Consider the following 20434-nt stretch of genomic DNA (forward strand, 5'->3'; position numbering starts at 1 on the left):
TCACCTTGCCACCCATCTAGCCTTCTGACTAGAGCTGGAAAAGGTGCTCCCTTTTTAAGGACTCTTGTGATTAGATTGGACCCACCTGGATAACCCCCAGCTCAAGGTCCTTAATCTCAATCACATGTGCAAAGCCTCGTTTAACATTTAAAGGAACAGATTCATGGGTTTTAAGAATTATGTCATGGACCCCATGGGGTCCATACATCTATCATAATACTGAACAGAACGCCCAAATAAATGAAGCTCTCAAAAATTGTCCTCTTACATATAAATTTTTTTTTTTTTTTTTTTTTTTTTTTGCGGAACGCGGGCCTCTCACTGTTGTGGCCTCTTCCGTTGCGGAGCACAGGCTCCGGACGCGCAGGCTCAGCGGCCATGGCTCACGGGCCCAGCCGCTCCGCGGCATGTGGGATCTTCCCGGACCGGGGCACGAACCCTTGTCCCCTGCATCAGCAGGCGGACTCTCAACCACTGCGCCACCAGGGAAGCCCACATTTAAATTTTTAATGTTTTTATTTTTACCAGTTTTATTGAGATATAAATGCTGTACAATGCTGTATAAGTCCTGTTTTTGAACTATCAAGTCCCAGTTAACAATGAAGTCATTGGTATGGAAAATTTACTCCAATAATATTTGAAGTTTTCCTACAAAACTAAGGGTTTTCAATATCTAATAAGACTTCTTTTGAAAAAAAAAATCTAAATACAGCAGACAACCTTAAATGGTGGTAGAGGGGAACAAACTAGTTCCCATATTAAATCATCACCATTTCCAACCTCAAATGTCAGTCTTGTATAGGATGGGAAAGTGCCCTCCCCTCAACACCAACAAAGAATTATCCAGTACAAAATGTCAATAGTGCCATGGTTGAGAAATGCTGGTGTAGGGCAAGAAAACTTTTAGAGCATGTTTCAATGCAAATGTCTGGCAGAGAATTAACTGGCATATATGTGTAGCAGCCTCCCTTCCTGTACCCACTAGATGCCAGTAGCACCCCCACCCCGTCCCCTGCCCCACCCCCAGTTGAGATAAAACTATCTCCAGACACTGCCAAATGTCCCCCAGGGGTCAAAATTGTCTGCGGTTGAGAACCACTGCTCTGAACTAAAATATATAAACTCTCTGGTTAATGGAGTCACATTTCAGAAACAGCACTGAAAACAAAAGCCAGAACACACTGCCAAAATATTTGTAAAAAATGAACCTACTTGTGATATATGCTACATTTCATTTGCTTAGATGCATAATACACTAATAAGACTGAAGAGTAAATACATATTCTGATGCTTGCTTTTCTTAAAATGTCATTTTCTCAGCAATATTGCCTGAGTATGTAGGTGAAGTGAAAAGAAAATGTAAATGGAAGATGCAGGTGCAAAGTAACACAAGAGAGCCTGTCTTCTATTTAAGTCTTTTGAATAATCTGTACTTCTGTCTTACACTGAAGGAGACACCAATAAGTACTTTTTATACACAGAAACTTCTGTTACGCCTTTTAAAGTTTTAGGCAGATGCTAAAAGGGGCCATCTTCATGAAACTGTGGAGGCTGGATAAAGAAAGTACGAGTGATTGAATGGTATTCAAGACTGAAAGAAAGAAAATGTCCTACACAAAACCTATTGTACAGCAGAGGCTGAATGTTTTCCTCTTTCATGAAATGGAGTAATTGTGTTCCATCTTCACTCCCACCACTCAAAAAGAGCTTACTTCTAGTATCTCTAGAAGTTCCACTAATGACAAACACCTGAAGTTTTGAAAACAGCAAAACCCAAAAACTCTTGGAATCTTATGTGATTGAAATAAATCTTCAAATAAAACACACTGTAAAACCATCTTAATGTTTCTAATTAATGTTTCAAATTATTGTTGGCTTTTCTTTTTTTGTCTTCCACTTCTTTTCTGGAATAGATTTATTTTCAGTTTTCTAATCTACTACAAGATACAATATATGCATTTATTTTAGCAATATGATCTTTAAAAATGATAAAACCAGAAAGTTGGAATTAATAAAATAATTTTATTAACTTCATGACTAAATTCTATATACAAAAAAGTATATATATTATGACTGGTAAATACCAAATTGAATAGAGTGAAATATTACATTCTGAAACTTAGCAAAATAGTGTTACTATAAACCAAGTCTCCAGTATTAGGTCTAGCCAATAAAACACACAGCTATAAAAGACCTGTGTGCACATTGGACTTTATCCAGTAATTACTGCAGATGATGAGATAGTTTGGAATATGACATTTTTTATTCACATGTTATGGCCCAAATGAGAACATCTGCCCAAATGCATTATGGGCAGGCCATCTGCTGTTTGTCTGACAACTGGCCTGAATAAAGAGAAATAAAGTCTTCATAGATATGTGTATAGATGGAATTTTAATAGAATATATTTATAATGTTACTAGTAAACTGAATAATAAAAATATCATTGTATTGTTCAAGTTAACGTTTGTTATTTTCATCACTATTATTAGAATTTCATTTCTTTTTGGACCACAAATAAAGATTTTTTTTTCTGAATAGTTCCCAAATGCATAACGGCAGGTAAGCAAGACAGACTGTAGCCAGGAAGAGCCTCTCAACTGGATAATTAATATGCACACCACACCATAAACATTGTGACAGACTGCACATTCAAAAATAGCTGCACCCTTCCAGCTGACACACCCTTGCTTTTACAGTACGACCTTGGCTCTCCTCCAACTGACAGATCATACCTATGTCCACTCCCCTTGAATGTGAGTAGGTGTGTGACTCACTTGTAACCAACAGAAGTGGTGGCAGGGATGGGACTGGCACCACATGGTTTCTAAGGCAGCTTCCACCTTGTTCACTGAAACACTTGCACTTGGAACCTTGAACTTGCATGTAAGCTGCCATGGTTGTGAGGAAGTCAAGCCACGCAGAGAGGCCAAGGATAGGCACACCTGTCGGCCATCCTAGATTTTGGGTCCTGCCAGCCCAAGGGCAACATGTGAGTGAACAAGCCATCATATGATACTAGGCCCCAGGCATCAAGTGAAACCCCTCTCCCAGCTGCTGAGTCTTCCAGCTGAGGCCCCAGACATTGTGGAGCAGAGACAGGTCATCCCCACTGTGCCTTCTAGAAATTCCTGACCCACAGAAGCCATGAGCACCTGAAAGCTTGTTTTACACCACAGAGTTTGGGCTGGTTTGTTTCACAGCAATGGTCACTGGAACAAATGGGCTAACCATAAGCAAACATATTTTAATATGATCTTCGTATTAAATTTAACAACACACAACAAATCCATGGGTAGTATTAAACTTTATTGATACTACACTGACCCAAAAAGTAGACTTTAAAATCAGGTCCCTACAAATTTTGCTTTGCCAGTTACATGGGTGCTAATTTTTATTTTATTAACATTATTTTTAATAAACAACAAAAAAATGTTAAACCCTAAATCCGTAGGCCAATGCTAATTTTTAATTGCAGCTATTTTTTTCTTTCAAAGATAAGTTAATTGAAAGTCAGTTGCCTTTAGAGTGTCTTTTTACTTGAACAGTTTTCATCAGATTTTCTAGGTAGAGTAAATCACTTGGGTTTCCCTCCAATCATCCAAGGTCAAAAGAAACACATTAAGCCATATTCAACAGAGAATCTCCCAGATGTTCTCTGAGAATCTAACACTACAGACAGTTTAGCAGTAGTAGCACTTGGCCTCTAACCTGACTGTAAAAGTATTCCATGTTCATAATGCCTGTAAATTACTTGGTTCCAGGATTTCCTTTTAGTGGACTGATGACCCTGAGCCTCTAAAGCTATTTAGTATAAGTGGCCTGAACCTGGCATTGCTTAGAAATTTAAGCTGGGCTCAAAAGGACTAGAAGTGAATCAGTAGCCTCCTCCAAGACTGAAATACTGTACTGAAGCCTAAAAGCTCAGTTTGAAAGAACAATTCTAGTCAAGATCATTGTTTCCATGGTCGCCTTCCTAGTGTTGATAACCTGAGTGAGAGCTGATTGCAGAAAACTACTTAATAACTAACTTCCTGACTCAAGTGTTCCATGGGTAACAGTGTTCAGCTAAACTCAGTGGGCTTGTATTTATACCACGAGGTTTCTCTAAAACCTCAAAGAGCCTCCCTTGTGTTTTATCATATTTAAATTTAAATTATTCCTAGAGGATATCTTGAGAGTGGATACTATTACCTCCAGTTAAGGGCAAAAGTTCACAGAATTAATGGGGAGGAGCATTTTCTCTTCTGATTCATGTTTCACAGAGCAAGATGTTCAACTAGAATAACACTTCCGGTCTCTTGCCCCATTCTACCACTCCCTCCTCTCCAGAGGGGAATATGGGAGAAACTTTGCTGGGACTGAGGTTGGTGGGTAGTCAGTGTATCCACAAGGTGCATAAATTCTAAGTTCCTCCATGCTAGTGGATTTACAAGGACAAGTTCTCCTAAGGGAAGACTGAAGACTTGGCAAACTTGGGGACTGTGACTGGGTAACTCTGACTTATTAGTCTGTCTCTTGTTATCAGTGATATTTTATTCTTTCCAACCTGACTTTTATTCTCTCCTTTGGTTCCAAATTCTGGTAGGGAACAGGGATATTATAACTAATCCCCTCTACTGTCAACAGGATGAATAAATATGTCAGTCTGATTCTCTATTACAGGGAAATTCATCGTACAGATTTGCCAGGTTCTCTCAATTCCCTCATTCCTTAGCATTAATTCACATTGACCTTCAGATCACAGCTATGCCCTATATGGTGATGGCTGTGTCTGCCCACCATTATCATTGTAGTCTGCTTCTTACATCATTCCTAAATACAATCTCTGCATATTTCCATCATACCATCTCTTATACAGACTTGACTTTTCGCCCATCAACTTAAAGCAATTAGAGAGCAGTAAACTCATCATTCTCATTTTTGTGGCCCCCATATTTAAAGCAGAATATTAAGCATGGGAGGCACACCATAAACAATTGTTAATTAATTTTAGGTATGAAGGATGTGGTAGGCAGAATTCCAAAGATGTCTCTCCAAGTTCTCTGTCTCCTGGTTATTCATTCAAATACTAACCTAACTATTGGTATGAAGGGACTTTGTAGATGGAATTAAGGTTACTAACTGGCTAACTTTAAAACAGGGAAATTATCTTGGATTTACCCAGGTGGACCCGATACAGTCCCATGAGCCCTTAAAAGCTGACAAAGAAGGCCAAAGAGTCAGTCAGAGATATATAGCAGAAAATGGGGAGAGAAGAGATATGAGGCCAAAAGGGAGGTTAAAGAGACCTGAAGCGTGAGAATGACTCAACCTGTCATTGTGAGTTGAAGATGGAGGAAGGTGGCCATGAGCCAAAGAATTTTGCAACTCGTACAAGCTGAGAATGACCCCAGTCAACAGCCAACAAGGAAATGGGGGCCTCACTCCTGCAGTCATGTGGAACAGAATTGTGCCAAGCTTTAAATGAGCTTGGAAGAGGATTTATCCCCAGAACCTCCAGAAAGGAAGTCACCCTGCTGACACCTTAATTTTGGCCTTGTGAAACCCAGAGCAGAGAACCAGCTGAGACAAGCTGTGCCTGGACTTCCAGTCTACCGCACTATTAGATAATAAGTAGGCGGGTTTTTTAAAGCTGCTAATTTGTGGTAATTTGTTATGGCAGTGATAGAAAACCCATACCGAGGTTATTAACCAGGATAATAATTAATCAGTTCTGTGTAGGCCGCTACATTCAAGTGGACACTTAACAAGATAAATATAGAAGTCTCCAAGGAATGTCAAGGCCATGATATAGTTCCAAATCAGGGGTTATCATCCTTGCTGATGGCATTGGCTATTTACCATCTTAACTCCTTGTCAGAAGAGGAGTCTCATAATTATCGTAACAACTTGAATATGAATACGTTCAATGTGTTAGGCAGAATTCTAAGATCGTCCCCAAGATCTTTGCCCCCCTGTGTACATAACCTCCTCTTGAATGTAGGTGGGACCTATGGAATATGATGGGATAGTTGCTCCCTTGATTCTTTTAAGGCATGTAAGATCCATCATAGCAGACTAGAGTGGGATTTTCCTGCTGGCTTTAAAGAATAAGCTGCCATGTTTTGAAAGGGCTACATGGCTAGCACCTGAGGGAGGGCTCCATGAACTGACAGCAACCACTGATCTATGGCCAACAATTAAATAGGAATTTCCCCACTGCAAGGACCAGAATTCTCCCAACAACCTCAGTGAGCTTGGAAAAGAACCCCAAGCCCCAAGTGAGAATCCAGCTATGGCCTACATGTTGATTTCAGTCTGGTGAGACCCTGAGGAGAAGACTCACTAGAGCAGTGCTCAGACTTCATAACTCAGAACTGAGTGATAATAAATAGGTATGTTTTAAGCCGTGAAGTTTGTGTGGGCAATTCATTATGCAACAATATAAAACTAATACAGTTCTGCTCATTTAACCCAAGCCTATCATTTCATAGACAGTGTTATAGAGGATAATCACCTACAAAGGCAAAACTGCTGCTAAATTACAGAGTTGGGATTAAAAGCCAGGTTTTGATTTTGTGCTTTCGTGTATTATGCAACTGCTACCTTGTCAAATGGATTATTCATGTATTCCAAACCATTCTACACCTGATTTTATCAAACTTCATCAAACTATTTACTACACTATGATACTGATAAGTTATACATACACGTTCACATACACACACACATAGAGACACACACAAAATTACATACCATATTGTCTCATCCCAGGGAGCCACTGTCCTATCAAGGACAACTTAACTTATTGGAGAGCCACTTTGGACACTCAGTATTAACTTGCACAAGACAGTTGCAATTCTCCTCCAGGAACTTTAAATTTTTGACTATGTGTAACTGATTTGATATTCTCTTTGAGATGAAAATTGCCACAAAGAAGTTTGCCTATTTAGAATTTGTAGGATTAAAACAGCTCAGGATAGTTGTAAGACTAGAGCTTAGGTGTTGTCCATAAGCAAAAGGAGCATCTTCATGTAGACAGACCCATGAAACTTTTTCTCTGTAAATGCTTGATAGATATGTTTCTGAGCACTATAACATCTATTGGTTTGAATACTGGTGCCACAAGAGCAGCTGTGTGTGCATCTCAAGGACAGTTTTCCATCAGTGTTCAGCTTTGGGAGTATATATATGAGGATGGTCTATTTACTGTGAGACTCCTTTCCCTGAGACTGACCGTGACAGCCAATTATTGCCAGATGGAATAACAATAAAAGAAGACAAGAGAACATTCACCTGAAAAAGCACGGCTTTCCTTTTCTTGTTTTTCCCTTCAAATGTCATTAAAGCGGAATCCAAAATCTGACTCTCATAGTTATGGTTTACTTTTACAAATCGGGAAGCAATTAAACAGGACAGGGAAACAAATTCAAACAGAATGTTCAGCAAGGAAAGAAATAAATTCTCTAATTAGAAAGCAGGAAGGCCAGTTATTAAGGGCAAAACTACTCACTCCAAGCAAAAGAGCCTGCTTTCAAACTAAATAGATGTCTTTATTCCATGATTAACAGGTGGGAAAAGGGGCTCCATCTGAACTTTTTTCCTTTGACCACCAAGATTTTGAGCTAAGATTTAAACTGGAGTATATTTTAAATACATTTCCATTTGAATGTTAATAAGTGGAAAGACAAAGCTATTTCTCAATTAATAGAGAGTTTTCCAGTGTCAACAACTAAACTGCTTAATTGTGTGGCGTTTTAAGACATAATGAAATGTGTATAAAGTATAAGTAATACTCCTTGGACAAGGAAGGAATTGTGGGAAAGGAAATTCACATAAATATGAATATTTGGAGGCTGGCTTATATGGCCTCACACCCCATAAATGACTCAATATGAGATGCACTGTACCCATTTTCCAATTAAAGAATACTGTATGCATGTGCATAAGTACAATAAACCTCTGTAAAATCTATAAATTCTCCACAAAAATCTTCAACTTTTTAATTAAATTTTATTCTATCATTTCTCTTAAACCTTAGAAAATATTTTCCTATATGTATAAAAATTGCATTAAGTGGCAGTGCTACATTCCCTAAGAAATGTTAAAAGATGTGTTATTTTGCAATATCATTTTGCAATGATCTTTGAAAAAGATAGCTTTTCAAGGTACTTATGCTTCTCATGAGGTTTTTAACTAGGTTTCCAGAGACATAAAGTTTATCTTTGTTGAGAGATTTGGTTGCTTATGAAACAAATTAAAAATATCCATTCATGGGCTTCCCTGGTGGCGCAGTGGTTGGGGGTCCGCCTGCCGATGCAGGGAACACGGGTTCGTGCCCCGGTCCGGGAGGGTCCCACGTGCCGCGGAGCGGCTGGGCCCGTGAGCCATGGCCGCTGGGCCTGCGCGTCCGGAGCCTGCGCTCCGCGATGGGAGGGGCCACAGCAGTGAGAGGCCTGCGTACCGCAAAAAAAAAAAAAAAAAAAAAAAAAAATCCATTCATAAATATTAAAATCTCTACCCAAAAAAAGTGGTGCCAATGCATGTCACAGATTCGGGAATGTTCTGATGAGTTACTTGAAGTTAGCAGAAATACTGTTAACAACATCATCATGTTACAAACCATTATATATAGAATGAATACACAACAAGGTCCTATTGTATAGCACAGAGAACTAGATTCAGTATCCTGTCATAAACCATAATGGAAAAGAATATGAAAAAGAATATATATGTGTGTATATATATATATATGTGTATAAAACTGAATCACTTTGCTGTGCACCAGAAACTAACACAACATTGTAAATCAACTATACTTCAATAAAAAATAAAATAAAATCATCATGTGATAACAGATGTGATAAAGTCATATCCTCATGGTGTAGTTGCCTCAGGAACTGGGTTTTCTTGTGTGACCTTCTTCTACAAAATAGTTACCAGAAGGCCCCAACAGATTTCCCTTTGTGTCAGTGTTCAACAGGGGATATACACCTATCCCTAAACCAATCATTGGCAAAAGGAGCACCTTGCTGGTTTAAATCAATCATGACTCATCACCTGAACCTGGGGGAGGCACCTACTTCCCTGAGCATGTGCTCACCAACTTATGACTGAAAAAAACTGGGTTTCGGACAGGGAGCATGAAGGGAGAAGCTATTGGATAGGCCTGCTATTAGCAAACTACAGACACACTCATTTGTTTGTGCATTGTCTGTGGCTCCTTTCACACAACAGCACAATCAAGTAGATGTGACAGGACCACGTGGATACAAAACCTAAACTATTTCTTACCTGGCCCTTTGAAGAAAAAGTTTGCCAGTCCCTGAGATAAGGTAATCAGGTGTCTTCCATAATTTACAGGACAAAGACCAAAACATTCTAGAACTACCTACTATAATTATGATAAAGAAATAATTGAGATGGTGTCTATAAGCTACCCACAGAAAGACAACTTACTGCTTTAAAATCTTTTTATTTAGCATATTAACCAGCTGTTACTTATCGAATACAGATGAGGCTTGGGAATGCAATTGGAATAGAGAAAACCTAGAAAACAGGTAGCACAACCAGCATTTGGAGAGGAGAGGGGAATGTGGAATGTGGAAGACCCTAGCTACTTCCAAAATGACCAAGTTTTCCAGAGAACGTGATGAATCTGCACAGTAGGCCATGCCTCTTCTCTGTACCCTCGTAACCAAACCAAAACATTACTCTAAGTGTATTCTTCCAAGGGATTTTTGAGCCCAAATACAGGTGTGGAACTCCAACAAACATTAAAACCTGTCTAGCAAGATTGTCCTATTGGATAGTAACATATTAAAACTGTTTTCCAATGGTCAGAACATGAAGTTCCTTTCCCTTTGCCAAATAGAGTACATAAGGTTCTCTTATGTATGCCAAGAAGGTGAAGCTAAAAGGATCAGAAAAGGATTGGAAAAAATTATGAGTCATTTTTCTCCCTCTTGCAAGATCCCCAAACACTGGCAGTTGGAGAGGAAGAGGTAGACATTTCAGGTTTGATCAAAACGACATGAGTCAGAAATGCTAAAAAAAGCCAATGAGCTGCAAATAATTTTGATAGAGCCAATAAAAAGAGTGGATTCCAAAACTTTCTTCTTCACAATATTTGACAGAAGGGGATAATAAGAGAAAAGCTTAGGTTAGCTGCTGCTTCTGACATAAAAGAGAACAGAGATATAGCAATGTGTAGGTACAGTGAGCTAATGAAACTCCATCCCCATCTTTTAAACTTTTCCTGATGTGCACAGGATTCTTTCTTGATGTGCACAGTCACTTTGACTCATATAGACACAGTTCTGAGGATTGGGTTAGAGGCATGAGAGAGTTAGTGCACATGTGTGTGTATGTGTGCATGGATGTAACAATATTTCTCAATCATCAACGAAATCACCATGATGTGAAAGAAAAATTAACCATCATCTGGTTTCTTTGATTAATAAACACTCTCAAACCAGATTCTCAGTCTCCAAACTGAAAGCTTCTGAGATTCTTTATGAAGTCTTAGAAACACAATGACATATTTCATGAAACTTGGCTGAACCCCAGGCTTGTTTCCTTGAGCACATCAACTCTGAATGAAATAGTTTATTGCCTCATTATAACAATTCTCTTCTATTCTGTGCTATAGAACAAAGCTTTAAGAAAAACCAACTTCTGGATGGCTGTCACTCAATTTTTTCACATGTAGGTTTAAGATGATCTCAACATCATATTGAATGATTTCTAATCAACAGTATTACAGAAGGGTTCTATTTCATTGAGTTAAATATTTTCCCTTACCCACAAAATGTATTTATAGTAAATAAAAGTAGGTTTTTAACAAGATAAAGATCACTTTTCTAAGTTTTTGTTATTGCAAACAATAACTGAATTTAAATGAAATTAGTCATTTATAATTAACTTGCAAATTGTTTATCTTTAAAGCTTCAGTTATTATTTTCATTTTAAAAAATAGTGTTTTGAATGTTTACTTTGTTAATGTGACTCAAAGTAACCTTTCTTTAAGGCTTTTTATCTTTTCTATTACAGAAGTCCTCAGTATTTACCTCTTTCTAAATTTGCTTGCCCTGCCCCCTTAAATTCAATAATACTATAGAAAGAAAAATAAAAACACATCATACACTGGAGGAAAAAAAGTTACATTTTCTTCCTAACCCTCCGAAAAGGAAGAGGTGGAAAGAAAATTAAACATTTTAAACTACGTAACCTGATGCAGGTATCTAGAATGTGCTCTGTAGCAAATAGTTATGGAAGCTTGTTATACAATGGCATATGTAGGTGGGATCCCTGTGGTCTATTTGTGATTGTAAATCATTTTAAGTTAAGCACTTACTGAAATTGCTTTATCTGATGGGGAATAGGAAACATTGCAAGTGACACAGACACAGGTTCAAAGTGATAAAACTTCCATGTAAAAGTGGCCTTAAGGTTAGTTGTGTATGTGAAATAAAGAGTGATAACTGGAACAAACTGCACTAGTTCTCCTAATGGTGAAACAAAATTCTGCTATTGATTTATATTAATACAATATTCTACATAACATTTCAGTTCATTAAGCTAAGAGGTTTACAGAAAAAAATTGGGTAAGTGATACAGTTCAATATAACAATCATCAAATATGAAGAACTGTCCTCTCAGATATCAATCTGGTGTGATTCATTTTACTGTAAACAATCATATGAATCTAAAATTAAAAAAACTTTATATAGAAACATATATACCTAGCCACAGGCACTCTTGTTCAGTCAGAGACAATATTATTGACCAGACCTAACTATTCCAACTATAATAACTATAAGCAAATATCTTTTAGAGAAATCTCGACAGCTATTGAATTACTGGACCAAGTCTGCAAGTTCTGACAATCTTGGTTATGTTGTTGTCTCAATATAATCATTTAGGTTTTGTTAGAAAAGTTAATAGTATTAAAGTACCACAATATAAAAAGAGAGGAGAGGAGTAAATATTAATTATATTGAATTAATGTTGAATATATGATTTTGTAAAAGGCTAGCCTAATTAATATCCATAGGAAGAAAGTAATTTTTCATAAATTAGGATGTCATTATTCAAAAAAAATTTTAAGTTGCCTGAATACCCAAATAAATACACATTGAATAATAACAATAGCCAGCTATTATATAGCATTTAACATCTTCCAGACACTACAGTAAGTGATTTACATATTTTAAATCATGTTATCTCAAAACAACCCTAGGTAGTAGAAGCTATTATAATTCCCATCTTACAGATAAAGAAACTGAGTTTAAGTAATTTACCAAAAGTCACACAGCCAATATTTGGGGAAATTATGATTCAAACTCAGACCTTCTTGCTCCAGAATTCATGCACTTTACCGTAAAACTTTTAAGATAATTCATTTGCAACAGTACCTATTGAAAGAAATTGATAAGGGAATATATTTCTTTATATAAAAAGGACTACTAGCCACAATAATTGAAATTATGAGACTTCTTTTCTATTCCTTTATTATGTCTAAGGTGTTACACAAACAGATGTTGGAGAAATATTGAATATTGGAGAAAAGTAAAGAAGATCAATTAACACAAATATTTCAGCTGAATATATTCATGGTTTTAGCATCCTCTCTCTTGATAATTCAATATGTATGCTGTACCTTAGGTGTACTTAACCTGGAGAATATGTTCTGAACACTTAGTGCCTTGACAAATATTATATTTATGTAACTATCAATTCATTTATAAAGTGTTTTTTTCCCTAGGGTTTACTAGAAGTCAATCAATTTTAGTCTCTGGAAGAGAACAAAAATATGAAATAGAAAAATGAGTAAATTAATTGGAATATCAGAATTGCTGAATTCTCTTGTTTTAGTGGAATATTAACTACAGCTCAGTTATATTTCTCCTGTTCTGAAATATATTTCTACTTGGTATCTAAAACCTCAGGAATTTCTATATTTGAGTAACCCTAACATAGATATACACGAAGCACTTAAGTATTCTGCAACCATCAAATGCAAAGTAGATCCCAGTCAATCAGCCAGCTGCATTTACCACATACTGATCTAGGCATTCAGCCAGCTATCATCTGCATATATTTCTCAGAAAATTGTATAACACCTGATGATTCTCCTAGCAGATCTGCATACACATTTAATAAGAAAAGACCACTGAACACCAGAGAACACCAGATTTGGAAATTCTTGGTATAAAAAATAGATGGTGGAAAGTTGAGTAGGAAGAGAAGGAAGCAGACACACAATGGCCTCACAGTATGCAATGACCTAGGTGGATTGACCATAATCTGGAGTCTGGTCTTCAATCTCTCAAGGCCAGAAACTGGGACATAATACTGTACTCAGAAATACGTGATAAAATTACTCTAGCTAAATTCTCACCCAAAATATGTATAATTAAGAATATCGGGCTTCCCTGGTGGCGCAGTGGTTGAGAGTCCGCCTGCCTTTTCAGGGGACACGGGTTCGTGCCCTGGTCCGGGAAGATCCCACATGCCGCGGAGCGCGCAGGCTCAGCGGCTGAGCCATAGCCGCTGAGCCTGCGCGTCCGGAGCCTGTGCTCCGCAACGGGAGAAGCCACAACAGTGAGAGGCCCGCGTACCGCAAAAAAAAAAATTAATTAAATAATTAAAAAAAAAGAATATCAACTTATTGATTTCCTCCAATATTTTGAGCCAAATGATTGGATCAGTAGGTGATTGGTGGCACAGAATTAAGGCAAAGCCCAAGGGCTGACATGGTGAATATTTTACTGGAGCCATGATGAGGTCTAAAAAATATATATTTGCCCACAGCAAAAAACACTTTGCTCATGAATGAACTGAGTCCCCCAAATGTCATATCTCTCTTGCTGGATAATGCTTAATCTGAAAGTCCAAAATTTGCTTCTCTTCAAGGAGCTTCTCTGTACAAGCCAATTCATTTTTTCTTTAATTACAGTTTTCTAAGTAGGTCTAGAGAATGTGATTTCTATTCTCAATAGATTTTTGTTTTATTCTCAAAAAGAAAACATGTTTCTCCAAGTTCTTTAGAGGCACCTCCTCCATTATATGGTCTGATCAAAATATTAATATAGGGTTGAATAATTCAAGTTTTAAGTAAAGCCCAGGTCAATTCACAGTAGATCAATAATACCTGGGTCAATGCCATCAAAGAATCCACAAAGGCCAGTGTGAGTCAACATAGTTTCTTAAAATGCTTCTTTCTTCTCATCCTCAATGTGTTTGTTTCTCTGGCTTATATTTCTCCTGCTGATCTAAAAACACATGAATTTCCCCAACATCACATTACCATCTTCATTTTTCTTTCCACTGTTTCTCAAGAGGAATCTCCTTCAATTCTATCGCCACCACACCCCAGCAGGTGACCTACAAATCTCTATTTCAAGCACTAACTTCTCTCAGCATTTCAAAATATCTATGTCACATGGATCACGTTACCTCCAACTTTCAATCTTCAACATAAATTCATCATCTTCCCACATTATTAAATTTTCCACATTATTAAAGGACAGAAAGAATATGAATTACAGTCCTCCCTCGGTATCTGTGGGAGGATTGGTTCCAGGACCCACGTAGATACAAAAATCCATGTATGCTCAAGTCTTATAGTGGGCCCTCTGTGATCACTGGTTCGGCATCACATATGCAACCAACCTCAGATCCCATATGGAGTTTGCAATCCGCAGTTGGTTGAATCCATGAATGCGGAACCCACAGATACAGAGGGCCTACTTTATATATTTTTTTAAAAGTCCAGGTATAAGTGTACCTGCGCATTTCAAACCTGTGTTGTTCAAGGGTCAACTGTTTTTGTACTATCCAAGCAGAGTCCTACCTGGTCCCATTTGCTTGCTCTATTTTTTTCTGCTTTTCCTGTACGTGGGAATTTTCAGATCCCAGGACAAGCAGTGGGCCATTGTGGAAAGAACCTTAAAGTAACATTCAGCTTTCATGCTTCATAGCTTCCCCTCCACTTGTATGGAATGGGTCTACAGGGACTCCTCATATAATTGTATGCACCATCAGGAAAAGAACTTACTGGCAAAGTCAAACAGTAAACAATGGTGCTTTAGAAAAGTTATATTTTGCCACGTATAAAATTATAAGCATATAGAAAGGGCAGCAGTCCTGAGTTTACCACTGTCCCCTCTATAAATGTTATAGGACTTTTAAACTTTGGGGATTATCAAGTTTACCCTCCCATTTTGTAAGAAAGTGATTGAGGTTTAAAGAGGTTATACAAATTGTCCAAAAGCCAAGGAGCTAATTATCCATGTCTTCAAATTCTTCAATGCCTTTTTAATCTCTCCATTTACCCTCAGATGCTAGAAGAGTGTTCCGAGACAGTGGACTCCAGAAAGATGCTTTTTTTCTAGAAATCTAGCCATTTTTATTAAATTTGTCTGGGAACTCAGGGAAAAGGGAAACAGTTACTAACATTTTGTTTCTGTGAATTTAAGTGGCAGAAGATGGAATAGTGCAATGAGATAAAGAGCAGGAAAGAGATGGGGACAAATAATTCAGTTAGATAACTGAGCCCTTTTTAGCACCATAATCCATGGGATATTTCCTCATTTCTCCCAAGTATTTAGAGTCATTAAACATTGGTATAGTTTCCCAGCTTCATCCCCACCTTTTCTCCTATCAATTCCTGACATTCAAGTATAATATTCTTTAAAAAGTTAGGTAATAAATATTATTAACAGAAAATACTATATACAGCAAACATTAAACGTACAGCCTGGAATACACATTAAAATTTCTTAGATGGTTTTAGCTACAAAACTCATTGCCATTATCTCTAACCATTGATGTTTATTTAGTTTTCTAAATGGACCTACAAAACTTCAGGGCACCAGAATGTCGTTCCCAACTTTCCCAGGATTCCACTGCACACAGGGAATCCTGGATGCAGCCAAGAGGTCATAGTCATTGGCTCAGGTTCTGCTTCCAGATCACTTGGGCTGTGAACTTTCATGTCTCAAATTCTAGTAGTAAATTTTACAACACATAACTCCATGACATCACGCCAAAGCAGAGGAGCTGTATCGCTTTTATTGATAACTGCCATTTGTTTTCTCATTTTCTATCTTTTTTTGGAGAGGTGGAAATAGAATCAATTTCCCTTTCTATAGGTTCTCCAAAGGCTCTTCACCCTACTCAGTCAGTCCTCCACTGATGACCTTCTTTATATCCTACCCCTATATCACAGTCTTACTATGCTTTTAATTTCCAGAGAGAATAAAAATTCCTACCTGCACTAGTGAATATCAGATTCAACTATGTTTATATGAGAGATAACTGTCAAATGATGGTAATAGACATAGTTTTTATTTGGGTATAAACACATGCACATATACACAGATTCACATATTCATTCATAGGTTCGCACACACACACACATACACACACACACACACCAGCCTGATTGTAGCATTATTATCTTCCATAAAATAACAATAAAGGAAACAAAATAAACAATTACAGAAACCATTTGTTAGCTTTTTCATTTCTACTGCAACTGCACTTAAGTCCATCTATGCCTATATCTGCAACTGAGAGCCCTGCTCAAAGAAATGAGGCATCAGCTCCAATTTGATATATTCCTAGGTCTTGGCTGAGAGCATTTCATCGGAGACGAACTGCACCTAATGCAATCACCAGAATTAAAGCAGTTAAGAGAATGCAGCTCCCTGCCAAGAAACTCTGCCATGTTGTGCTCTCGTTCGCTTGCCATTCCAGAAAGTATGTAACTAGTACTAATAAGTTACTGGCTGCAGTTCCAGAAAGAGCAGCAAGAACAAAATTGCTGACCTTGGTACATTTGTCCTCACTCTATAATCCATGAAATTCTCACTGATTGATCTACAAGGTAATGCATCCATCCATTCCATTACCATTCTCTCCAAGGGCCTTTTAGGAACTTTCAAAATCAATGTAATTCTGTAAATAAAATGAATCTCCATCAATAGGACTATAAATATGAAAACAGGAAGAGCTGTCATATTTTAACCAACCAGAAAACATGAGGGGAGGGTAATTCTAACACGATGATCCAATTTTACTTCAGGAAAATAATGTAATTACTATAAAAATAATAAGGTATTACATTAATTAAAGTTTATTTAAAGCTTTTTAAGGTTCCAAATTTTAAGTTAAAGATGACTCAAAACATTTCCCTAATTTAGGCTTATATGTAATTAAATTCTAAACATATATATAGATATGGAAAAATTAAATGAGTGGGTATTTTTCAGTGGAAATTAGAATAAGGGACACATTTCAGTTGCTTATAATTCTGAAACTATTAAATAAAAGAAAAAGATGATTTAGAATGTAAATTGTGGTACATATGGAAAAATAATCTATTTTAATGATGAAGTTTTGTGACAAATGCTTTTTCATAAGAAAGGCAAAATTGAGCCTGACAATACCATCTTTTAATTTGAGTGTAATTTTTCAAACAAAATGATTTTTCTCAGTGTTTTTCTGTTTAAATTCCCAGAGACAAATTGAGTTTTTGAGATTCTTGTTTAGCAAAGAAATGTTTTTGATGTAGATAAACATAAAAATATACACTGTATATCTTTATACATGTGTGTGTAATAGAGCTAGATGTGCATACACACAAGTCATAATGGTAAAGAAATGACTACCTGAATGAACCATTTCTCCTAGAAAGGCCAGCACTTCCAGATATACAAGAAAGGAACACACACACACACACACACACACACCCCTACATATTATTACTGTCATTTTTAAAAATGAAATGTGCTTAACACTTTTCAGGCAAATGCAGCATTTATTTCAGAGGTGGATGACGACTTTATTTTGGAAGGTTAGTAACAGACCACTTTAGATTTACAAAGTTAGTTCCAGGGCCTAGTACACAACAAAGGTTGAAAGTAAAATTGTCCTGCAGAATAAAAATTTGGGGGTTTGAGAAAGGTAGTTTGAGAGAAGTTAGGAAGAAAGATCTTGAGGACTAGGTGGATTACTAGAGAAAGGCACCTGCTGAAAAATGCTCTAGGTAGGGAGACATAAGAAAACATAAGGTATTTAATATATTCAGGTTGATATTTTTGGCGTGTTGTAATTCTTATCCATTATCCTGAATCTTTCATTTACAAAATGCTAATAATAATAGCTGATTTTAGTTGATTTCTTTGTAGAAGGGGCGTAATGAAGAAAAAGTCGGGTAGAGAGAAAAGAGGAATTGCAGAAGCAATGATAGATAAATAAATAAGAATATAGTAGGAGAAGGAATTCAGAATTAAAGGTGTCTGGACAATATAAATTCCTCGATAATTCTCAGCAATAATGAAGAGAGTGCTGGTTTCACACTATACATGAGCTATTTTAAGTGGATATTAGAGGAAGATTTGGGGCCACTCAGGATACCCAAAACATCTGACATCTATCATTCATCTTTGGTACTAGTTAAAGATATTAAGCACAAAATATTGCTGTCTTACAAAAACTGATAATTTAGTGTAATACGAATGTAAAATGAGGTAAGCAAAAAAATAATCTTTCTTTCTGTATCTCACAGTAAGTAGCATGTGGACTTCAAATTAGGCACATCTAACTGGATTATCACACTGAGAGAGATTATAAAATGTGCTTGTCTTAGCTCTGGTTGCTATAACAAAGTACTAGACTGGGTGGCTTAAACAACAGACATTTATTTCTCATAGTTCTGGAGGCTGAGAAGCTCGAGATTAGGGTGGCAGCATGGTCTGGTTCTGGTGAGGGCCTTCTTCCTGCCTTGTAGATAGGCGGCTGTCTTCTTGCTGGATCCTCACATGGCAGAGAGAGAGGAAGCAAGCTCTCTGGTGTCTCTTCTTATAAAGATGTTAATCCCATCATAAGGGCTCCACTATCAGGACCTCTTCTAAACCTAATCACCTCTCAAAGGCTCCACCTCCAAATCACCGTGGTCTAGGGCTTCAATACATGAATTTAGGAAAGACACAATTTAGTCAATAGCAGTTCCTAACGACAAAAACTGCTTATACATTATATATATGTATATGTATATATGTGTGTATGTATGCATATGTACATGTATATGTATATACACACACATACACATATTAAACATATTCATACATATAGTAACATGTATATATGTGTAATATGCAGCTTTTTAATTGAGGGTATCTGCTTCTCTATAAACTTACTCTGTAAACAGTCTACTCTACATAGCTCACACTTTACACACTTTCTACCCCAGCACGTATAGGCGTGTGCATGCGCACACACACACATACTTGCACACAAACACAGGATAAACTACTAAGTGAAAATGTAACTTGTAACAAAATAATTGTTTCCCTGGGGAAAGTGTCAAGGTCCAGATAAAACACTCAGAGGTGTATTCTTTTAGGGTAGTGATTAGCATTCATCTAAGAGGTGATGCACCCCATCCCCAGGATGTGTGCTACATGGGAAGTGTTTTGTAAGAGTATATAAACAGTGAGCTTAGACAGTGTACAAGTTCTTTCTGAGTCAACTTTATAAATGGTACTCAACTACTTTGAATAAAGCATTGAGACTGCCCAGAAAATCAAAGATAATTACTGAATAAAAATAGAAGTGAATCCTAATTTCAAATCAAAATATTTTAATATTGTGCTTTTAATTTCTCTTCTTCCATAATATTGGAGAAACTCAAGAGTTGACTGTATTTGTGTGAGTAAACTAATATACAAAGAAAATATGCTTTAAGGTAGTGATGGTATTTTAGAAACACTTATCCACCCATTCATTCATTCAGCAAATATTTAGTGAATGCCAACCATGTCTTGAATACTATACTAGGCACAAGGAAGACAATACTAGGCACAAGGAAGACAAAAATAAGTGAATCTTACCTGTTCTCAAACAGTATCTGATCTATGTTAGTAAGAGAGAATCCACTCTAACGGAGCAGCACGGTATACTATGATAGAGGTAGACTGGACTGCTGTGACTTCTCAGAGATGATTTCAAGTTAGAAAAGACTTCCAAGAATGAAAACCCTGATGTGAGAGAAGTAACTGGCTAGATGAAGGAGTAGGAGACAGGTAGACAGAATCCAGTAGGAACATGACAGTCTATGCGTTGGAGATGGAAGAAGATAACTGGACGGAGTGCTGGGGGTCACTCCTTGCTTCCACAAAAGCAACTCTGTTTTTGTCTGTTTTTTGAGTTTATCTAACACTGTATTTCAGTGAAGTTTCATAAAAATAAAAAAGATCAAGAGCTTGTAATAAGGAACTGTTAGGAGTTTGAAATAGCCAGAACTGAGAGGGCATGTGTGAAACTGGTATAACATTAACAGGATTGGCAAAGAACAAATTGTAAACTTGATTAAATGAGAACCTAAGTATAACAAGATGAGATGGAACTTTCCTCTTATATAAGGATAAAAGACTCTAATCAA

Source organism: Aethalodelphis obliquidens, unplaced genomic scaffold (assembly GCF_003676395.1).
Source record: "Aethalodelphis obliquidens isolate GAN/ISIS:26980383/991018 unplaced genomic scaffold, ASM367639v1 scaffold1, whole genome shotgun sequence".
NCBI classification, from domain to species: Eukaryota; Metazoa; Chordata; class Mammalia; order Artiodactyla; family Delphinidae; genus Aethalodelphis; species Aethalodelphis obliquidens.